The 21,673-nt window shown below is 38.3% G+C and overlaps 1 protein-coding gene across 2 annotated transcripts in view; it reads right to left on the bottom strand.

Moving 5' to 3' along the window:
* LOC109051473 (synaptotagmin-1-like) overlaps window positions 1–21,673 on the bottom strand; it is a 184,168-nt gene that overhangs the window by 70,746 nt on the left and 91,749 nt on the right. Inside the window, exon 3 of one of the 2 annotated variants that reach the window (XM_042722207.1) lies at window positions 21,528–21,610. The gene's annotated coding sequence lies outside the window, so the exon portion shown is untranslated. Of the gene's footprint in view, window positions 1–4,377; window positions 4,568–21,527; window positions 21,611–21,673 lie in introns of those variants that run through there. The other variant, XM_042722208.1, reaches the window with a different exon arrangement.

Genomic DNA, 21,673 nt, shown 5'->3' with positions numbered 1-21,673 from the left:
CAACAAACCCAGGGAACATGCACCTGGACCTTTTGAGAGACATTCTCAAGTGAAGCCGCTGAAAAATCAGTAAGCCGGTTGTTTCAGATATAATCCATTGTCTTTTTTGCCATTGAATCTTCACTGTCGACTGCACTTGTCAAGACCTGCAGAGCTTCTTGAGTAAGAGTGGTCAGAACGATCTGGTAGATTGTGGACAGCATATATGGCATTAGACGCCCTAAGGGAAAGAGGAAACCAACCTCAACTTTAGTCTGCTCACCGACAGAGTGAAGGACAAAGAGAGAAGGAGAAAAGGAAGGAAAAGACAGTCGAGGGGGACTGAAAACGTCTCTTCATGGCAGTATGGAGGAGAAAAAAACAGGAATGAATTTATCTGGCGGTTCGGGGGCCATGTTATTAACAGCCTGCTGAAATGCACTTAACTCATGCCTATTCAATTATGCTAATGTACACATGCAAATGACCATAGTCCGCAACACCATGCTGTCTCAATTAGGTGACAGGCTTACAAGGGTTGGCTTTAGAGAGCGACCGGATTACTGTCCTGCTATCCATCTACAAGCAAACAGCTTTTGCCCTGTGATTATCGTCATGAGACATCAGCAGGGTGGGTTGACTCGCAGACTGAGAGGAGACATTCTGTTTGCGTGCGACTGCACGTGTGGGAGATTGTGGACGTGCGTCTTCACATGTTATATTTACTGGTTCCCTTCAGCACTGCCGCTTTTAGTCCAGCTTTTGAGGAGTTAGAGATATTCAAGGTCAGCTTACGTCATGTGCTTTTATTTTTCTTATTATACAGATCAAATTGAACAATTCTGGAAAACATGTGTCAAGCTCCACAACATTAAACTATCAAATGATTGAAGCTCAACATGCATTAAATTACTCCAGTCGTCATTTCTGAATCGGTGGGAACTGCACAATAAATCTGAATCACTGGCCTACATTATTGCTTGGCTTTCATGTCTAGCACGTATTCACAATGTACCAAAAAAATTAGGTATTAAAATCAATAGGGTGAATTGTCAGAAGCTTGGTGAGTAATACATCATATTCAGTATGACCAAAGCCGGATTAATTACATCGATTCTGACTGTGAAATACACCATGCTGGCTTAAAACTAACAGCTTCAGCTCTATGTGCAGCAATTTTAACTTACACAAGAGCATTTCATTATTTAGCATGTCCCATACATATGCATGACCAACATGATATAGCTAACATGCTAAATACATATGCACTACATAGTCGCCACAGTGATTTTCATCGTGCTTAGAGTCTATAGAATGGCAGCATGAGTCAACATCAGTCGTCACTGCATTTTGTAATGCTTTCAGGGCCAATCGTTTACAACAGCAAACGAATAAGATTGAAAAGTACATTATAGCTCAAACATCTGAAAATATTTGCAACCACATTTTAAATTTTGGATGGCATTTTTTTCTCCCAAGCATTAATTTCTGCCCTTTTTAATATGGAAAGAGCAAAAGGTAAATGTAGAGGAACTTGTATAGTGACAGAACGGGCGTTGACATTGCCGCTGTCCTCTGAACAGTGGTTCTGAAAGCAGCCCACTCACTTAAAGCCTGGAAGCGTGTCGCTGTCCAGTGCTGAAAGCATTGAGGCAGGTGGCGCTGTCCAAAAGCAAGAGGTGCTGAAAGCTGCATGTCGTGTTGAAGAGTGTGGAAAAGCGCACACTCTGTGGGCGGCTATGAAGCTTGTTTTCTCAGAGCTGTCAACAGTCTCCTCAGCACCTAAGAGGTCGTTTCTTGCATTTCATCTGTTGCATTTTTTTAATTATTTATTTAGGTAAGCATCAAACTGACATCTGTGTCTATAGTTTTTTGGCATAAGCACTGCTAAGACAAGTCAAAAACAATGTAACCTTTAAATCTTGAGATTTCAGTTTTCGGCTACAGGATCTTATTTGATTTATACACAATTCTTGTTAGCAGCATCCTTTTGGATCGGTTCCAAATTAACAAACATTCCAATAGGAATACTATAATTACACTAATTTTTTTATTTACTTATTTATTTATTTTTGACTAGGATTATATGCACTCTTGCTTCTTTGAATGCAAGGGCAACCCCTGTGTGAAATCCCATTTGAGTATTCCTGGAACTATAATACAATTCTTAGCTTCCATAGCTGTACAGTATACACATGGTTAAGACTACACACAGTGCTGTGCTCCAATATGGCCATCTGCAGATATGTATTTTTTCCTCTCTATTTATTTATTTTTATTAGGATTTATGGCTTGAACCAGCTGCTTGGTAAGCGTATACACTAAGCAGACAATCATACAGCTAATTTTTGACAGCAGGATAAATCCGTCAGATAATCCAAATCCACAGCAAGAGAGAGATACAGAAAGAGAGAGAGTCTATAAGGGAGATTAAAAAGAGGAGATTGTGAGTGTCGAATCCCACATCGCTGATCATGTGACCTTAATTCCACTCTGTCATTTCTTCCCGGGGAGTGTGAGAGAGAGGACCAATCACAAGGCACAGTTTGTGTGCTCGTGAGGACTGAAAAAAAACAAACAAAAAAAAAAAACCTTCCTGCTAACCACAAGTGAATCTCAGATACAGTCCAAAAAAGGGGGAAACACTCATACAGACTCACACTTGTCACTGCAATGCATATGCACACAGACAAGCAACCTCTCACATGCCGTTTACACCTAGTTTTGTTTCAGTTTGGTGTTTCTTTCTCACAAAAGCATGTGGGTTTTCTCACTGCATGTCATTGATTTGTTCAATCAAGGATGTAACGGCATATTTATGACTCTTCACCGACTCCTACAAGTCGATCCCTGTCTTCATCCATGTCTATGGTGGTTTTACAGCTCTGTTATGGTCATGTTTTGTTCTACCTTTTGTCAAATATAAAGCTCATATAAATTACACAGACATTAGGAAAACAAAAACAGACATATCAATAGAGCGCTTGCCAGCATCACTCATTAACTATTGATGCTGTGTGAGATCTGGCGCCACAGCTGGATACACACACGCACACACACAGATTGTTTATTTCTGCACTCATTGACAATGGACTCAATTCAAAACAGTCTCTATGGTACTGAACCAAACAATAGGGGTGCCAGTTTAAACTCTAACTAGACCAAGGTGGTCAATCGTACTGTGGTGCTTACATCCATACAGAAATGAACATCTGTGATACCTTCTGTACCACCTTAAAAGTACAAATTAATATTAAAAATCAAGGACTATAAAATAAATTGATTTAAAAATAACCTTTCGGTGAAAAAAAGGAATCAGAGTGCAGTTTGCTTTGATTAAGAAAAAAAAGAAAAAAAAATAGAGACGGATGGCATGCAGTGGCTTTTGAGGATTATGCCAGGCAGGAGAATGGAACCAAATGGAGTGAAGTTGTTTGAAGCTCCGCAATAAGCCACTCTTACTCTCTTTCATGTTTTGAAATGAGGGAACAACTGTGCGTTAACCGCAATCCAGCAGCCCCTTTGTTCCTTCTTTAGATCACAAGCTAATGAAGGAAGGGGTTGAAAAATGGTGAAACCGGAAGAGATCCGTCAATTAGGTGTGGTTTGACATCACTGAGAGTGTGAAAGGCGGGGAAAAAATGATTGTACGGAAGGTGATAGCACCTTGAGGTTTGATCACTCCATACGTCAGGGGCTGCAAACTCCACTGGGAAAAAAAAGGGTATGAGATGAGAGCTACGTGTGGGCATGTGGGGGTAGGGGTGTGTAGGGTACAATCACAAAGCACATAAATAACAATTTCTCCACTGCAATGACAGACAATCTGCCTGCCTACACTTATGTCTGCTCTTTCAGAGAAAGCAGATAGTCCGTCCTCTTAAATGTACTGTGTAAACAGTAGACACTCTCCCTGCCCTCAAACTGACAGTTTTCAAAGAAAACGTCCAGGCAGGGTGAGAGATGCTTGGAGATGACCTCCTCATCGCCAGTGTCAGAATTAGTGAAAGCGGCAGTAGACGGCAGGAAGCTAGTGAAGTTATTCCTCCTGGAATCAGCCGTCACGAGGCACTGGAAGCAGTGTGTCTCACGCTCTAGTGAGTGCTATTATGGACTGTTTTCACTCAGTAATGAAATGCAAAAGCCTTTCAGATGGCTGAGCATGTAATCACAACACATGCATGCACATAGGGTACGTACTGTAGTGTAGTATTCTCATCATATGAGTGGAGTCAGATATTGCTGTCTAAGCCTTTTCAAGACTTTAAATCCCAAAGCAGCATCTAATTTGAAGTAGGATCTTCTAAAACAGTTCAGTACAGAAGTTATACTTAACTAACACAAAGACACACAAAGAGAGAGGGAAACACTGTTTTCAGTACAGTCAAGTGTCCCTACCTGGCGGTCAGTAGTCACTCCTGGGTTTTTGTTCAGAGCTGGAAGGCAGGAAGAGCAGGAGGTGGAGGCTGAAATAGAATTGAGTGAAAACACCTCCGTTTGTCCTGTAGAAATATGGATGCCCTGTGCACACGCTTTCTCTCTCTCTCTCTCTTACACACGGCTCTGTCACGCAGCACTGAATTTCTCTCTCTCGCAACCTTCCTACTCGTCTTCCCGCCCACCTACCCCCGACACCCTCCCTTTTCCTATCTCTTTCTTTCACACACACTGTCATTCTCTATCGTCACACATGCGCACTCTCTCTCTCTCTCTCTCTCTCTCTCTCCAGGCACTCACTCATTCGCTGTGACACAAGCACTCTTTTGTACATACATTCGGTTTCTTTACTCGACAAACAATCTCTTCCTCTCCTTTTGTCTTTCATGAACAGGGATGAACATCTCTCTTTTTTTTTACATGACTAGGGCTATATTTGTAAAGAAATACCAGCTTGTTATTAACTGTGCGCATACTGAAAGGTTCTCAACCAGTGGGATGCGACCTAAAATGCATCACAGGTCAGTTGCAATACTATCGCAGAGAGTCACATGATATAAAATGCAAAAATCTAGGTCCGGAACCAAACCCATTATATCAATAAAATCTAGAACTATATATATGTTTTGTGTGTATGTTTTTGCACACATACACATGCTGCTGCTGCTGCTCTAAACTACAGGGGCTGACACACCAGTTCACAGCTGATACCTGATAGCACTGGGACTACAAATAGTCTAACTGTCTAATAATCTTATTGTTAGTATATATAAACATACGCTCGATGAACGTCTTGGGTCATAAGACATATCCCACTGCTTTTTATTCATAAAAAAGCAGTAACTAGCACAATTTGCTGTTTAACATGAAGTGTAACAGATACATAAAATGTCAGTTTAAAAGCAACAGACCAATCAGAACGGAAGCACACATCCCCTCCTAAGGCTGCCATTTCTTTCTGCTCTTTCCCCCTTCTGTCTACTGTAGTGTAGATGCAACCCACGTTCCCTTAAGGAGTCAGTCAAGGGCATTCCCAAAGAAACTGTATGCAAATGCACAGTGAGCCCGGAGCAGCTGCCTGGTGGCCCCTCCCCTGGTCCAGATGCTCGGCCTGGGAGGGGAGTGGGAGGCGAAGTGTGGCCTAAAGGGACTACAAAAAGCCACTGCAATAAACACAGCTTGAGCTCAGCTTGCTGACAAACCAATTTAGAACAACATTAATGCTAATGACGAGTTTTTAAACACAGGCATTTTCTAAATCAGATGATTTGTATATTTTGTTGTGTTGAGTTTAGGCATTGTGGTTTTTGGCATTACCAATTGGAGGGGTTGGAATGGGAATGGTTGGAAATGTTGTCAAGGTCATGCCCTTCAGTGAGAAACACTCATCACTGCCTGAGTCTGCAAAACAGCGTAAAGGTAAAAGGGGGTGGAGTTACTGCAGGTTGAACACACTTCCGCTACACACTTCAGAGCACTCAGGTCTGATGCATGGAAAACCAGGATCGCTCCCTTTGTGCTATATTAGTCTCTCTCTCTCTGTTTCTCTCTCCCTCCTGACCTCATTCTCTTCCCTTCTCTTTTTCACACTCCGTCTAATCCCGCTCTCATGCTGTGACGGTTCATTTTTCCGTTGTACGCGTGCGCTTCAGGCAGCAATATGTTCTATCTGACAGTTTACATTAGCAAAGCCTCTCAGCAACAGAATAAGCTGTTGGCCATTAATGACATCCACTCAGTTTCTGAACGCACACAGATACAGGTCAGGTTTTGCTTTTTGTGTACATTCTCAACACCTTAAATATAATTCTTTAACCTCTTTTTTCTATGTTGCAGTCAATGAGAAATGTCATTCATTTAACAACTAAAATGCAACATATAAGAGTGAAATAGGATACCCAAAAAGAATACACTTAGGGTGGGACTTGATTTTGTCCATTAGGATTGGATTGTGATAAGTGGTTGTTACATACCAGAACAGTGCCAGACAGAATGTACTGTAAATTCTGTCATGACAACTCTCTGAAGATTTTAGCTTGGTTATGCATATTAAAATGTTAATGTATTTGTTCTTGGCAGACTAGTTCTGCTACGCTGCTGAATTGCTGCTGCTGTTGATTATTGATGTTGTTGTAGATTATTGTCACTGCAAAGCCAGTACAGGAACTTACAAAGGCATACTGCTGCTATACATATAGCATATATAATAACCCTTTAGCAGATCTACACATGTGGATCTGGGAAATGTGGAGGGTTTCAGAGGAACTCTGAAAATGCACTGCAATTAACTCTAGTGAATGCTAACCAGCCATTTAAATGTAAAGCAGAAGGCTGCATATGCAACATGAACCAATCAGCTTGCTCGAGTAGTTTAACGTTTGCGTTAAAGGGTTAGTTCACCCAAAAATGAAAATTAGGCTGTGTTTTACTCACCCACAAGGCGTCCTAGGTGTATATGACTTCTTCTTTCAGACGAATCCAGTCGGAGTAATATTAAAAATGGTCTTTAATCTTTCAAGCTGTTTCATGGCTTCAGTCCAAAAGATGTGAAATATAAAGCGCCCTTCCATAAAAAAAGTGTCTCACACGACTCCAGGGGGTGAACAAAGGCCTCCTGTAGTGACCCGATGCGTCTTTGAAAGGAAAATATCCATATTCAAAACGTAATAAGAAGCGGTTCCGAGAGCATGATGTATGGGGTCAGCATTGCGCATGCGCCGGTGAGTCTCGTGAAAATCAACATTTGTTTACAGGATCAAAAGAACCAAGGTTTCCTTACTTTAGCAAAGGAAAACCAGCCTCCTCTTGGCTTATATTGAAATCCTCTGACATTCTTCTTTACAAATCCTCACTTTGTACTTCTAATTAGTGACCGTTTTTTGTTTTGATCTCTCTGCTGCGTTTCTGCGTGCGTCACTTCTGAGTGGCGCATGCGCAGAGCTGACCTCATACGTCATTCCCCCTGAACTGCTTTGTTTACAACAGTGAGCGCAAGCTAGATTCAAGTGATTATTACATTTTGAATATGAATATACAAAAAAAAACGCATCGTTTCACTACAGCAGGCCTTTGTTCACCCCCCAGAGCCGTGTGAGACACTTTTTTTTTTTAGAAGGGTGCTTTTTATTTCACGTCTTTTGGACTGAAGCACTGAAACACTCGCTGAGTGCCATTAAACAGCTTAAAGGATCAAATACATTTTCTATATAACTCTGACTGGATTCGTCTGAAAAAAGAAAGTCATATACCCCTAGGATGCCTCTGGGGTGAGTAAAATACAGCGTAATTTTCATTTTTGGGTGAACTAACCCTTTAAGGACCCATCAGCCTGCGCCATCTAGAGTTTAATGACAGAACTTGGCATTTTTATAAAATAGTGCCTAAATTAGGATATTTAGCTACTAGTTAACATTATCTAATGGCTAGTGGCATAAATTATGTCAACGGAAAAAGGAAAGTCACTTACAGGAAACGCAAGAATTTGCAGTTTGTTTAGATTTTGATTAAAAATATAAAACCACAAACCATATAAATATACCGTAAACCATTTATCTGCACTGTATTGCTAAGCAAACCATCCACAAACCATCCTTTGGTTGATTATTTGTGGCACCAGCAATCTGACCAATTGCAGTCTTTGGGAAAACCTGTTTAAACATTATTTTTACAACTCTGCTTAGTGCTTACATATTGTCTTAGTGAAACTGCAATTACACACTTCAGCTTTAAGAAAACAATGATAATCCAAGGTTTTGGTAGTGTAGAACGACAGTTCAAATGAGACCACATTTAAACATCACACAATAAGACGCTAATGCAGCATTCTTTTGGGACAGCCATCTCCAAACATCTCCCTAAATGTGCATGATGTAGTGTTCAGGATGGTATTGATGGAACAGAAAGTGTGTGTGCTTACACAGGCAGCCAGGCAGGAAATCAAACCCAGCGCAAACAGACTCAAAGCTTAATGATTACCCTTGTTAAGCCGTCTGCTCCAAACAGCAAACCTTTAGAGGGGGACGTGTCTCTTGCTGTCTTTTTTTTATTTAAACAGATGTGTATTGGATCTCACAGTGCACTGCAGGTAGATGGTTTATATTCAGCTCCTTGACAGAGAAAATTGAGAGTCAGCCAACTGGTGCTAGAGGAGAGGTGAGAATGACAGCGACCTGTGCGTATGCTCGTCACATAAATGTAAGCTTATTGATCCAAGGTGGGGGGAGTGTGGGATTTTTCCACATTTTCACCTCTGTGTTTTGCTAAAGCCGTTATTATCTCATGCCACATTGGGTTTATCTGCCATATATCTCCAGCTCACAGCATACTACATGCATGTGTACTCCCCGTGTTGCTTGAATGTGCACGGCAAGCGTACATGCTTCTCTCGCAGCATCCACAGAGATCTGCCACTGAAGATGATGGATTGCTCAAGGAGTAAAACAATAGAGCAACATTATCAAATCTCACATATCAGTTGCTGCTAAGTATCAGGATGGATTCCATTGCGTAATCAGTGATGGCTGATCACTATGCAGTTTACTAAGAGCATAATACTGCCCTCTTGGGGACGCTGGCTCAAAATGAACAGACTGTTGTATGACCTTTGATCCAGAACAATGAACACCACCAATGTCCAACAGTATCCAAATCTGTGTGATCTCAGGTCAGATGATTCTTGGGTGGCTACTTGATTGAGCCTCTCTTCTCTTTTAAGGCATAATAACTCAATTCCCATGGACACACCTGTTACCATGGCAATGTCTGTATACACAATAAATACCAGCCATTGCTATAATGTTCTGCAAGCACAATGGAGCTTTTAAACTGGACAAGATATTTTTGTACAGTCTATTTATTTTACAAAGATTTCATCTGTGGTGAAGGTCCTATATACCCAGTGAGTAGTCATGATTTGAACTGAATAAATACAATTAAATAATAGCTTAACTGAGGCTACATGAAAAGGACAAATTAGCTTTTCTTAGTTATCCTTCAATAATATTGTCATTTCCACAATCTAACTACATCCTTGCTTATACATTAATATTTTTTGTTTTCAGAAAGCTCTCGGATTTCATCAAAAATATCTTAATTGGTGTTCTGAAGATGAATGAAGGTCTTATGGGTTTGGAACGACATGAGGGCGAGTAATTAATGATAGAATTTTCATTTTTATGTGAACTATCCCTTTAAAATGAGTTACTGTGAGATGACAAAATCTGGACAATAAATGTGGCATATGTAGAAGTTTAAACCTACTAGTACGTGTTTTTTTTTTTATGATAGCACTAACTATGAAGTGAATTTAATGGGGGTAATCAAACAATTAGGCTGCAATTTTAATTTTTTTTGTTTTGTTTTTAGATTGTAATGTTACAATGCTATAATCTAATGTGATTTTTAACCCTTTATATAGCATAATATATACCGCTATATACATAACATAAAACTTTATATAGTTTTATACATAACATATTTATATAGCTATATACATAATATATAGCATAGCCTACATGTGTAATACGTGCTGGAGTGTAAATCAAGTGCACAACGAAGGAGATAGCTAAATAATTCTTAATAATTCACAGGAGAAAAAGGGCACTTCCAAACACAAATCCAAATAAACGAACATCAATAACGGACAAAGGAATAATGGAGAACACAGACTTTTAAGCACTGGGAATGTAATCAGATGGAAACAGAAACAGGTGTGGGGCTAATTAATTAACTAAACAAGAAAAGGAACATGACCAAATAAGGAGACTAAGAAAGAACAGAAATCCATAACTGTGACAACATGGCTACATTTACTTTATTTGTTTTCAAACCTCTTTATATGTACAGTGTTTGTTGGACAGCATTGTGAAATACACACACACACACACACACACACACACACACACACACACACACACACACGCACTCACTCACATACACACGTGAACATTAAGAAATATACCGTATAATGCAATTCAGCCAAAAAATAACAAGATATTATTTTTTTGGCCATATTACCCAACCCCACAGATACCGTCACTATACTTTTAAAAGAGAATTTATAAAGGTTGTTTGTTCAAAAATGTGCCATCAATGTAATTCCTTACAGGAGCATGGAGAGCTACTAGGGCATCAGCTCATTCCCGAAGTCGGTTGCCAGGATTCAGCAAGGCTGGACAGATTAAAAAAAATAAAAATGGTCTAGAGAAGAGTGCTTAATACAATAATCTCAGATGTGCTGGTGGCAGAGGAGGGTCTGCTGTAGCACAGAAAAATAAATTAAGAATGGAGCTCTCAGCTGCCACATTAATGAGGTAAACCAGGAACAAAGAGCTCACTTACACCTGCTAACCACAATTGAGTGCCAACTCACTGACTCTACTTATATTAGAAAGTGAGAAAGAGAAAGTAAGAAGGAAGAGAAAACGAGAATGTGCTAGGGAAAACAAACACTCCCTATTTCAAACAAGATATTATTGAGTCTGCATGCTCGTTGCAAACATGAACGAAGGCTTTAGTCAGTGTTTCATTCCAACCAATTTAATTTCCTGCAAAGGTTTGTGTTGGCAAAAAGTCTTTTTCATAATCCAAGACTACCATATATATATATATATATATATATATATATATATATATATATATATATATATATTTATATATATACATATAGGGATGTAGAAACAATCTGAAAAGTTGGCAGGGCATATTCTAAATCTTATCAGCTTAGCTGATGAATATTAATTAGGTTGTATACAATTCCAGTAAATATGTAAATGGTGTATTTATATAATACAATCCATACACAAAGACACTTTGAAATTCTTTACATAGGCTAAAAGAGAACAGTTAATCAATAAAATGCATCTAAACTAAAACTATAAATTAATAAAAACATATATAATTAAAAATACATTAAAGTAAAGAAGTAGTCCTAACTGATTTGCTAAATATACTTTTTGTATACATTAAATCTACTGCCACTGCAACAAGAAAGAAGCTTCAGTTTGGTCTTAACATCATATGCATCAGGCTAAAACATTTTTGTTTGCACATTGGCCAAGCAAAATTATTACGTCCTAAAAAGTGGGTTTCATACTGACTTTCAAATTTCTCAAAGTTATGAAGGTTGCAGCTCACTTCCAGAGTGCCATTAACATTGAAATGCCACTCATCTCCTCAACCCATGCCCCTACAATATCCTCCAGGGGCCTCATTTATAACTGTTCCGTACGCACAGAACCTGCCCTGAAACCTCCCAATTCCTATGCAGAAGGTTGGATTTATAAAAAAACAAACTTGAAGGGGAAATTGGTGCACCTGCGCACAAACTCTGACCCATGCATACAAACTTTTTTCCTGGAGAGAGACAAGTAATTAAGTAAACAACGATTTTAAACAGTTTTCATTTCATCATAAAATTTACATTAAATATTCCACTCTCATTAATGGAGATAAGCACTGAAATTACAAAGTCATTACGTAGAAGTAACCAAAATTATATGAATTTAGACACAGCCTATTTGTAGTGGATGTGCTTGATTACTTTTCCTGTGGAATGTTATGTTTTAATGACAGCGAGGAGTGCTAGGTACACAATAATTTATCTTTAAACTAAACTGCACATCTAGTTTAGAGAAAACTAGAAAATATTTTTAGCAAGAACAATGATCAATAATGTGCACTTACTTCGATATTATGGCGGACACTGCTGGATGGTCTATTGTCCAGTTTGAATAGGACCAATGATAATAGCTTACTGTACAACCGCATCTGCACAGAGCTGTTGATGTCTTGTGAAGGCATCTCCACAGCAATATGAAAAATATATAAGATTTGCACGTTTGCTTTTTAAAATACTTTGTCAATGATGCACTGAGTCAGATAATTTGCATTGCAATAAATATAGGCCTATATTTTCCCACTAAAAATAGCTAAAATATGTTCACCTTTTCAGCAAAACTGTGTTAATTTAATTTAATTAAAAAATTTTAAAACAACTGAAATATTATTTGGCCAGTGAAAATGAATGAGATCAGCTCTATTCTAAATTATTTTTCTGAGAACTATTTTTAACAATTTTTATGGATATTTTGATATATTTATTCTAAAACATAACAAGGATACTGGATGATTTTTGCCAATAAAAATTAATGTGTATGGCACAAATGGCATTTACAGCCCGTATCTTATATTTCCTTAAATTCTTATACCTTTGACAGTGTTAAACATGGTGTCACGTGAATGGGAATATGCATATAAATGATATGCAGATAAGGTAATGCATAGTAAAACTAGGCGTTGTAAGCTCCATATATGGTGATCTCGGGGAAGAGTCGGGGTGGAGATGCATGTACGCACAATCTTCCCCTGACTGGGATTTATAAAGGGATTTTTGCGCAGGTTCTGGTGTATGCATGGTTTTATAAATTTGAACACTTTTGTGCGTATGCAAAATCTAGCTTTTGTGCCTACGTACACTTTTAAGATGAAATCTATGAAGAATTTTATAAATGAGACCCCAGATGCAGACAGGATTTTACCCCTCCTTGAAAACCAAAAAATGAGTCTCTCTTTGAGAAAAAAAAAAAAAAAAAAACTCTGAAAGTATGTCTCCAACTGGAGAAAGACCAAGACGAATGAAGACTGCACAGAGAAATGGAGTGCAAATGGAGGGAAGGCCTTGATCAAAGGATGTCTCCTGAGCAAGGACTCTCAGCCCAACAAAAGGTCAAGGGTACTTTAAGCTGTGAGAACTGGATGCACCCACTGAGCATCATTAACGTGAGTGCATGCCTGTTCTCAACTTCCATACAGTATACACACTCTTAGTTGAACAATACACCCATTAGGCCACTGCTAATGAATGGAAGCCTTTTAGAGATGTGCTTTTGCATTTTGTCGCAAATGTAGGTGTAATTACGAGAATAAAATTGATACTCACCCCTTTGTTTGTTTCCTAAAACAGTTGAGTGTCACACGAAATACATTCATAAGTTCATTCCGAAGCGGCTTTACACGATTTTGTAGACATAATTTCAAAACTGGCAAATCTAACACAATTATAATCAGTTTTTAAATGAGTTGAATTGATAGTGTGTTTGCGTGCGGATCTGGAGCAGATACATGCAGGAGATTTTAAACGCATTTTAGGCAGAGAAACCTCTCTTAATTACTTCTGATAGTTTAATTATGCTTCCCGTTTGCCAGGAGCATCAACCTGCCAGACTCAAGCGAAACAGCTTTATTTTCATCATCTCTTCACTGTCTCTTTCTGTCTTTCTGTGGATGCTTGGGCACCCTCCATGTTTTCTTCGGTGAACACAGGTGTTAATTTCAGGGTCATCACTGATGAACACTAGCAAACTAGATGCAAACACAAACACGTGCGCACACCCCCTCTCTTCTCCTCCTGACACCTGTGGAGGCCATTGTTTCTGACAGGAGAGGAGGACACGCTGCAGATGCTGGGATGGTAATGAAGTGTGAGAGAGGAGACGTCCAGGACGTCCATTGTAATCATACTTCGCACTTCCAGTCCTTGGCTCTCTTACTTAATTAATGCAGATCTAGTCTGGGTAGGTTGGAGATGTGTAAACCCAGATGCTGCCATTTTGCAGTTGTCCATCTTGGTTTCAAGGCCAGTTTGAATTTTATTAAATGTTCCTGTTCAGGATTTATTCCAACACAAAGCTAATAGTTGCAGATGAAAGCATGGTTCTTCAAAGATCTAGATGTATTACGATTCCTTTCCCTGTCAACATCTGGTATGCACCTGTGTTCCCCACGTTAGCGAGGAAGACTGAAGGAGACGTCCCACTGGGAGCATTTTAATGAAGGCATCAGAGGGTTGGAGTGAGCTGCTGTGATTTAACATCTACAAGAGCCGCCTCATTGACCATTCCACTCAGGGTGAGCAATTAAGACTTTTTCATAGCCCCAATTTGACCCCAACGACCTCAGACAAAGGGGAATTACACAATCATACTGCAAACAAAGGCTCTTGTTTGTATACACTCATGCAAAGTGGCCCCCTCATATATGTTCTACACATTTTAAATTCTATATAGCTCAATGACAAATAAACCATCAAAATAAACAAAAACAAAAAATTCAAACATGTATATTATTCGTGTTGGTCTCAAATGGTTTTGAAAATGTTTTTTTTTTTTTTTTAAGTTTAATGTTTAAATTTAACAAGAAAATTTCATGTTTAAGTTTATCTCTTTAACATATTATGAATTATTATTCTTTATTGGGGAGTCACACCAGATGATATTTTACCTAGCCTTGTCATACTTTTTTTTTTTTAGGAAACTTATTAACAAAATCACACACTTTTATGAGGGACTGCAGGGGTCATTTCCTTTCCGTTTTTATTTTCTGCATGTTGGTTGAAACGAAATGCTTATGTCCTCCCCAAAAAGAATGAACTGATCATAAATTCAGAAATTTAAAGAAAAGCTAATTCTAGAAGAGGGTTATACAAGTCATTGTAGCTCTGAATTGCATTTTTATGTATTTTTGAATAATTAAAAAGATCTGGAAAATAAAAAAGGTGTCATGTCAATTATCAAGCACAAACTGGCATAAAAATACTCAGTCTGGACAGATGAGGCTATATTTGTGTGTGGGTCTGTACAGCAGGATCAGCACTGTGGATTGGGCCGAGGATCAGGTCGGCTTTGGAGAGCACTCATTAAATGTGTTTGTCAAGAGTCTGATAATTGAATTATCATGCATAAAACGGTTAAATCCGGTCAAAGTAATGAAGCTGTGCATTAGAATCAGCCCCCTGAATTCTGGAGTTACTTCAACTGTAGCCTTGAAGTCGACTGATCTGAAAACATTCCTCAAGAGTGACGTCCATTCGAGTGTTGGAGGACTGAAGGCCTCTAGGAACAATGGGTCTATGAAATGCGCATATAGTTGCGTCAAAGCAAACAAACATTCTTAAATTCAAAGTGTTGCACTGTGATGAAACACAAAGAGAGAGTGTCAAGAGAAGAAAGGGAGGGACTGAAAAAACAAAGACAACTGATGGAACCTGGAGCAATGGACGAGAGAGAGAGCAACCCACACAATAATGCGTCCGTTAATGTAACATAGGAAGATTAGGGGGAAAAGATGGACCCCATACTTTTCATTGATAGTGTAATATAATCTTACTTTGACTACATATGTCATAAGTTTACCTGAATCAGTAATCACTATCGATTCTTTTCCACAAAGAGAACAATTTATGCAGCTGACTGTCATATATCATTTGTGACTTTTTTTTCTTCCATGGAAAACAAAAGGAGGCATTCTGAAGACTGACCAATGACCAAGATTCAATGACCAAGAACTGTCAAATGTACAAAGGATCATAGAGGTACCATTAAAGTAGTCTACAAATGTTCTACTAGCCAACTAGACAGTATGATAGTTTAATTGAGTAAAAAGAGGTAAACATTTGAAATAACACATGCAAATGTTTAGTAAATGCAAAAATAATGTTCATTTTTGAGTGAGTGAATAAAGAAGCTTCAAAGTAAATAATAATAATTATTATTATCATAAATAAATGCTGAAACTTTGAAAGTTGAAAGTTTGGGCTTTTAACACTAGCAATATTCATTCACCTTCATGTGAACTTACAAAATTGCTATAAAATTGCCTTTCCACAGCAGTGAACTAGGTTTTGGAATGGAATCACCTCTGTTCTCTTTACCTGACGGTATTAATAAAATGCATGTCATATCTTTAATTGCCTGTCAGTCCGAGATGATTAAAGCTACCAGGTTAAAGTCCACTCCTAAACTTAAGTCTTCAAAGCATATATTGGTTTTCTACTTTCTCAGAGGCTTTTGTACAAGAAAAGGCAAAATAGTGGCCGGTAGCACACACATGCATGCAGCAGGTGATGCATGTGTGAGAGAACACAGTATTTTAGCACTCCCCGGGATCCAGTATTAAGTAAACTAATGACCCAACAACACAGTCAGGCCTTGGTAATACATCACAATGCCTAAACAAATTGCCCTGTCCCACAGCAATGGGACATCGATAGATTCCTTGTAAAACACAGCAGTCATGTGCGGAAACCTTCATAATGGGAAAATGTGCTTAAACATGTAAGTAGGTAATTGCTGAAAGGATCAATAACACTCGATTTTTGCTAAAGTCCACATGAAATCAAAATTGACCCCATTTATTATAATACACATAGCAGGTCAACACTAGTGTTTGGCACAGAAACTAATCCAATTTTTGCATGTTATTTGTCTGTTTAAACCAGTGGATAATAATGGCAGACAGGGTAAATGAAAATGCAAATTCACTCTCTGACAGTAGGTAGCGTTAAAAAAAAAATATAACACCAAATACAAGAGTACAGAGACAAGAGCTGGTTCAGGATTCTTCCTCTGCTATACATTGTAGCTAAGCTTAATAGTTTGTTTGTCAAGCTGTAGTCTTATGTAACAGCTGCATCTTATTGGTTGGCCAGTTTTTTTGTTTGTTTTTTTTTTCGCAGTGCAATGAAAAAGAGTTTAGAAAACCTCTCTGTAAAAAAATAAAAATAAACTGCATTGCATTGACGAAATACAAATGTTTGTGTTGGTCTGAACAGATGCATTTCCAGTTGTTTATTCAAATTGAAATGTTTATTGCATTAAGTTTTCACACCAAGTACTTATCTTGGTGTGAACAGGTTTTTCCTTTTTTACAGAAAAATCACATTACTGAAGCAAAATGTGTTGCAAATGCTTCATGTTGATTTTTGTTGACGTTAAGCTATTTCCTACTGCATACTCAGCAAAACAATCCATCATCTTAACTTAATTTTAACAATGCTTAAAATATCTCACACTAAAACAGGTGCCCAAGATATTCTATAAAGTAGTGGCCTTATAGTACACAAAGCACCCAACATTTAAATGAAGTGATTGTTGGCCTATACTGCAAGCGACAGCTGTTTTTTATAGAGTGTGATATTCACGTGTGAGAGGCAGGAAGGTTGAGAGGTGTTTGTGAGGCTGTTGCTGCCTCTAAGACAGATGGCTTTTGGGGTTGGGGGATGACAGATGAATTGTGCTAACATCATGTGCTGAAAGTATGGGAAGTCTTCTGTCTGCCCAAGTTTTACTATAACCACAGACAAACAATGAGATGTGTGTTCACTTAGCAGATACAGCAGAGCTGAGTGTATATCTAGATGTATCTATCTAATGGCAGTGCCAAAAACCCTGACTCAAGTGAAAACTTTTCATGGTTTCAATTATTTCTTCGGCATTATTGACACACATCAACATCTAGCAGAAGCTAGAGATTATGGTTTATAGTTTTAAATATGGATATCTTTCTTACACAAATGCATCGATTCACTTGAGAAGGCCTTTATTAACCCCCAGAGATGTGTGGAGCACTTTTTATGATGGATGGATGCACTTTATTTTGTTTTTATATTTCGTGAACAGTTCTTTGTTTTTATATATCCTGTGTAATATGTGATATGTTTTAATACAACTCTCATTGTATTAATTTGAAAGAAGAAAGTCATGTAAACCTAAGATGGCTTGAGGATGAGTCAATCATGGAGTAATTTCATTCGCTGTGAGCAGTTATGAAGTATTGTTCTTTTAAATACTTTCCAGCATTTCAGAAATAAATATGTATGCAAATTACACCGAAGTACAACAGTTAACGTACCTAACGGTGTTCAGGAGTGTGTGCTCAAAAAGTGTTTAAGCATTTTGTTTTGAATTTATTTTTTTTTGTTAAGTTGGATGTTAATTTAATTAATGAATTATGTGTTTGTTTGTAAACAGTAGGTAATTTGGCCAGGGATTTTTATGGGGGTGGTGAGAGAAAAACACCAACATCCTGGATTCGGACGGCAATTAAATCACCGACCACTTCTTGTAAATGGTGAAAATCACTTACGTCCCCCTGAGAAACAATTACCGTCCGAATAGGGCTTAAGTATTTTGCAGAAGTGTACATCTTTTTCCACAAGGGATAAAAGGCATTTGGTTGAAACTCACACAACCCTGGCAGCAAGTTTAATGCTATACTGCTACCAACACTTATTTAGTTCTAGAATGTGAAAGGAAAGTAAGAGATATGTGTAAGAACAACCATGAGCTCTTGTTTTTAACCTCATCGGCTGTAATAGCCAGCAGAGAATTGTGTTGTCGTCACGGCTGTGCAGAAGACCCTGCAGGGAAAAATGTGGCGGCATGAGAGCTCCCTTCCCAGTTGAAGCATCCACTGTTCTCCTTCAAGCCCACGCTCTGCCACTTTGGATATGTCATGACCATTAATGATGAAAAATTGGACTGTTCGCACCAATCCTGCTCTGAGACCACGCTTCCAGTCCTTCTGCACTTGCCTGGAGGTGCAGAGCCCCTTGCACTCAAAACAAAATGGCATTTTAACAAGGACTGAATCAAACACAATGCCTCCCCAAATGGCTACTCAGCTTCCTCAACCAGGCCAGCTGTACAAGGCATAAAATGTGACTAATCACAACTAGAGCCTTTTCCCTACTGGTTTAAACAAGTATGACAGTGCTAACTAATTATTTGCACAATTAAAATCTATAATGTTAAGTGTATGTGTTTGCAATACTTTTGACCTTCTTTTTTAAACATCTACATAGTTTGACCTCACAGTGTCCTTGCAGACTTTTCTACCTATTCAATTTGAAACTTTGAAGGACGACACGCTGTGTACTGAAATGAAAAGAAAAGAAAAGAGAACCACACAAAAGTTGACATTAAACCGCTTTAAAAACTGCTGAATTCCCTTCCTTCCCAATTTTTTTTTTTTTTTTTTTTACCATTTTCTGATGCTGAAGGGTAAAATCCAGCTTAATGTTGACTTCCCCCTCCCCCTGAGGACTTTAATATTTTCTCGACGGCTTGACTTTCCATATTTCAGTGAGGTGTGTTTGTGTCTTCTCCACTGAGAGAGCGAAATCAATATTGCATTAGTCAAACTCTTTAACCCATGAAGGGGAAACGGATAGCTAAGTCACACAAACCTTTTCACTCCGACACCTCCCACATGAGAGCAAATAGGCTGCTTAGAAATTGGGTTGCAGCCTTTGCATTTGACATATTGAATGAGGATGACAGATTGACAGAGGTAAAGCACACTGTTTTTATATTATTTGGGGCATGCAATGATTTCCTCAGTGACTCAAAATGAGGTATTTAAACCAGGTGGAGCTCTTGATGTGTGCACTGTTGAAAAGACCAGTCAACAGAATATGCTTAGGGGACATGGGTTGACTAGCTTAACCACCGAGACTACAGTAGCTTGGTCAGTTGAGTTCTGCTGGTCAAGAGCATGGTTATGTGTCATGATGTCATGTTTTAATGACTTCCGTGATACTTCTCAAGAACCTCTAGAAGAAAGTTTAACATGGAAAATAAATGAAGATTAATAGTGATACAGTATTTGTTAGAAAATATCATTGTATAAATTGAAAAAAAGTAGTCAATTTTAATTAAAATTATAATAATTTATAATTATTAAAACTGAAAGTTACAAAAATAGCATTTGTAGTGTTTTAGCTCAACATGTTTAGAATTTTTGGTTTAGGTAAATATGAAAGAAATTTAGTTTGCAGCCATGTTGCATCATGCTTGGTTGGGACCCTGTGAAAATTCATTCTGGTCTAAAGCCCGATTTGTATGGTAATTGTTTCTCATATGGATGTCTGTAAAATAAATTTACATATCACCTCAGTGATAAAACCCATGGATTCGGTTGGCGATTTATTCACAGTGGGGGAGCGAGTTCTGTGATCCTACGAACCCGGGAGCATGCTGCTCACATGGCCAGTCACATGATTGTCTGCTGTAAATAAAATGAATTTTATTGAATTTTTAATGAATTTTTAAATGAATTTTATTTACAAATTCATTCTTATTGTGTAAAATGTAGGGCTTGGCGATATATCGCATGCGATTGTCATGCGCATTTCGTCAGTAAAGCCAGTTCCCTGATTGCCACTAAATCGCCATCACCTGCTTTCAAATGGAGCGGCATTTAATAGACAGAACCGTAGATCACTGACAAGCTACGCAATATCGCGTTCATTATCGAAGGCGATTCATCTGTAAAATGTATTTTTTTTAAATACTTATTATTATGTAAAATGTATTATTATTATTCCAAGTATATTTTATAATATATAATCCTACTTATTATTTGATTGTTTAAATATCCTGTTTAAAAATATGCACTATAGTTGTATATAATTATACACAATATAGTTATGTATATATCTGTTTATAATACACATTTTAAAATTGTATTGCATACCTGCTGCTGCCATAATAAAGACCCAATTTGAATGTTTATGTGTTTTTCTTCTTTTTCTGCACCCATTCACTGTGGTGGATTATGTTATGAAGTATTGTTCTTTTAGATACTTTTTAGCATTTCAGAAAATAAATATGTCTGCAAATTACACCAAAGTACAACAGTTACCTTACGGTGTTCAGGAGTGCTCAAAAAGGGTTTAAACAATGAATTTTGAATCAATTTCTTCTCGTAAACTAAGAGATGTGGATTTGGATGGCAGTTTAATTACCACATCACCTTGGTGTTTATCAAAAAACAGTAAGTAATTCAGCCGGGGATTTTTACCGGGGTGGTAAAAGAGGAACACAGACATTCTGGATTCGGACTGCAATTTAATCACAGACTACCCCCTGTAAATGGTGAAAATCACTTACATCCCAATGAGAAACAATTACTGTACGAATAGGGGTTAATATGATCTTTTCAGCTAAATGTGTTGGAGTGAGCACTTGCTGTGCACAGAAGTTTTGTGTGGTATTTGACGTGTGTGTCATGTGGTTGTGTGAATTAGCAGTGCGTAAGGCATGTCTGGTGTGTATGGTTTGTTTAGATGCCGTGTGTGTGTGCTGTGGTTGGCTGGGTGGCAGGTGATAAAGGCCGAGTGGACAGATAGGGGATGAAAGCCGTGCAGGTGTTTGGCTGTGAATGGACAGGGAACCTCTCCAGCCCCCTGGCATTTCTAATGAAACCAAACGGATGTATGCGTGTCTGTGTGTGTGTTCACGTCTGGTCTTTGAAGCCACAGGACAAAGACTAACCTTTAACTCAAGGTAGCTTGCTGCTGAAGCTGGCCTCAGACTCTCTCTCTTACTGAAGTCACAGGGAGAAGCGTTCTTCAGATCTGAAAATGAAAAAGCAGAGGTCAACAAAAACTAATATATAATTTTTAATCTATACATTCCTG

Source organism: Cyprinus carpio, chromosome B4 (genome assembly GCF_018340385.1).
Source record: "Cyprinus carpio isolate SPL01 chromosome B4, ASM1834038v1, whole genome shotgun sequence".
NCBI classification, from domain to species: domain Eukaryota; kingdom Metazoa; phylum Chordata; class Actinopteri; order Cypriniformes; family Cyprinidae; genus Cyprinus; species Cyprinus carpio.
The sequence above is the reverse complement of the archived record's forward strand: the minus strand, read 5'-3'. Positions and strand labels throughout refer to the sequence as shown.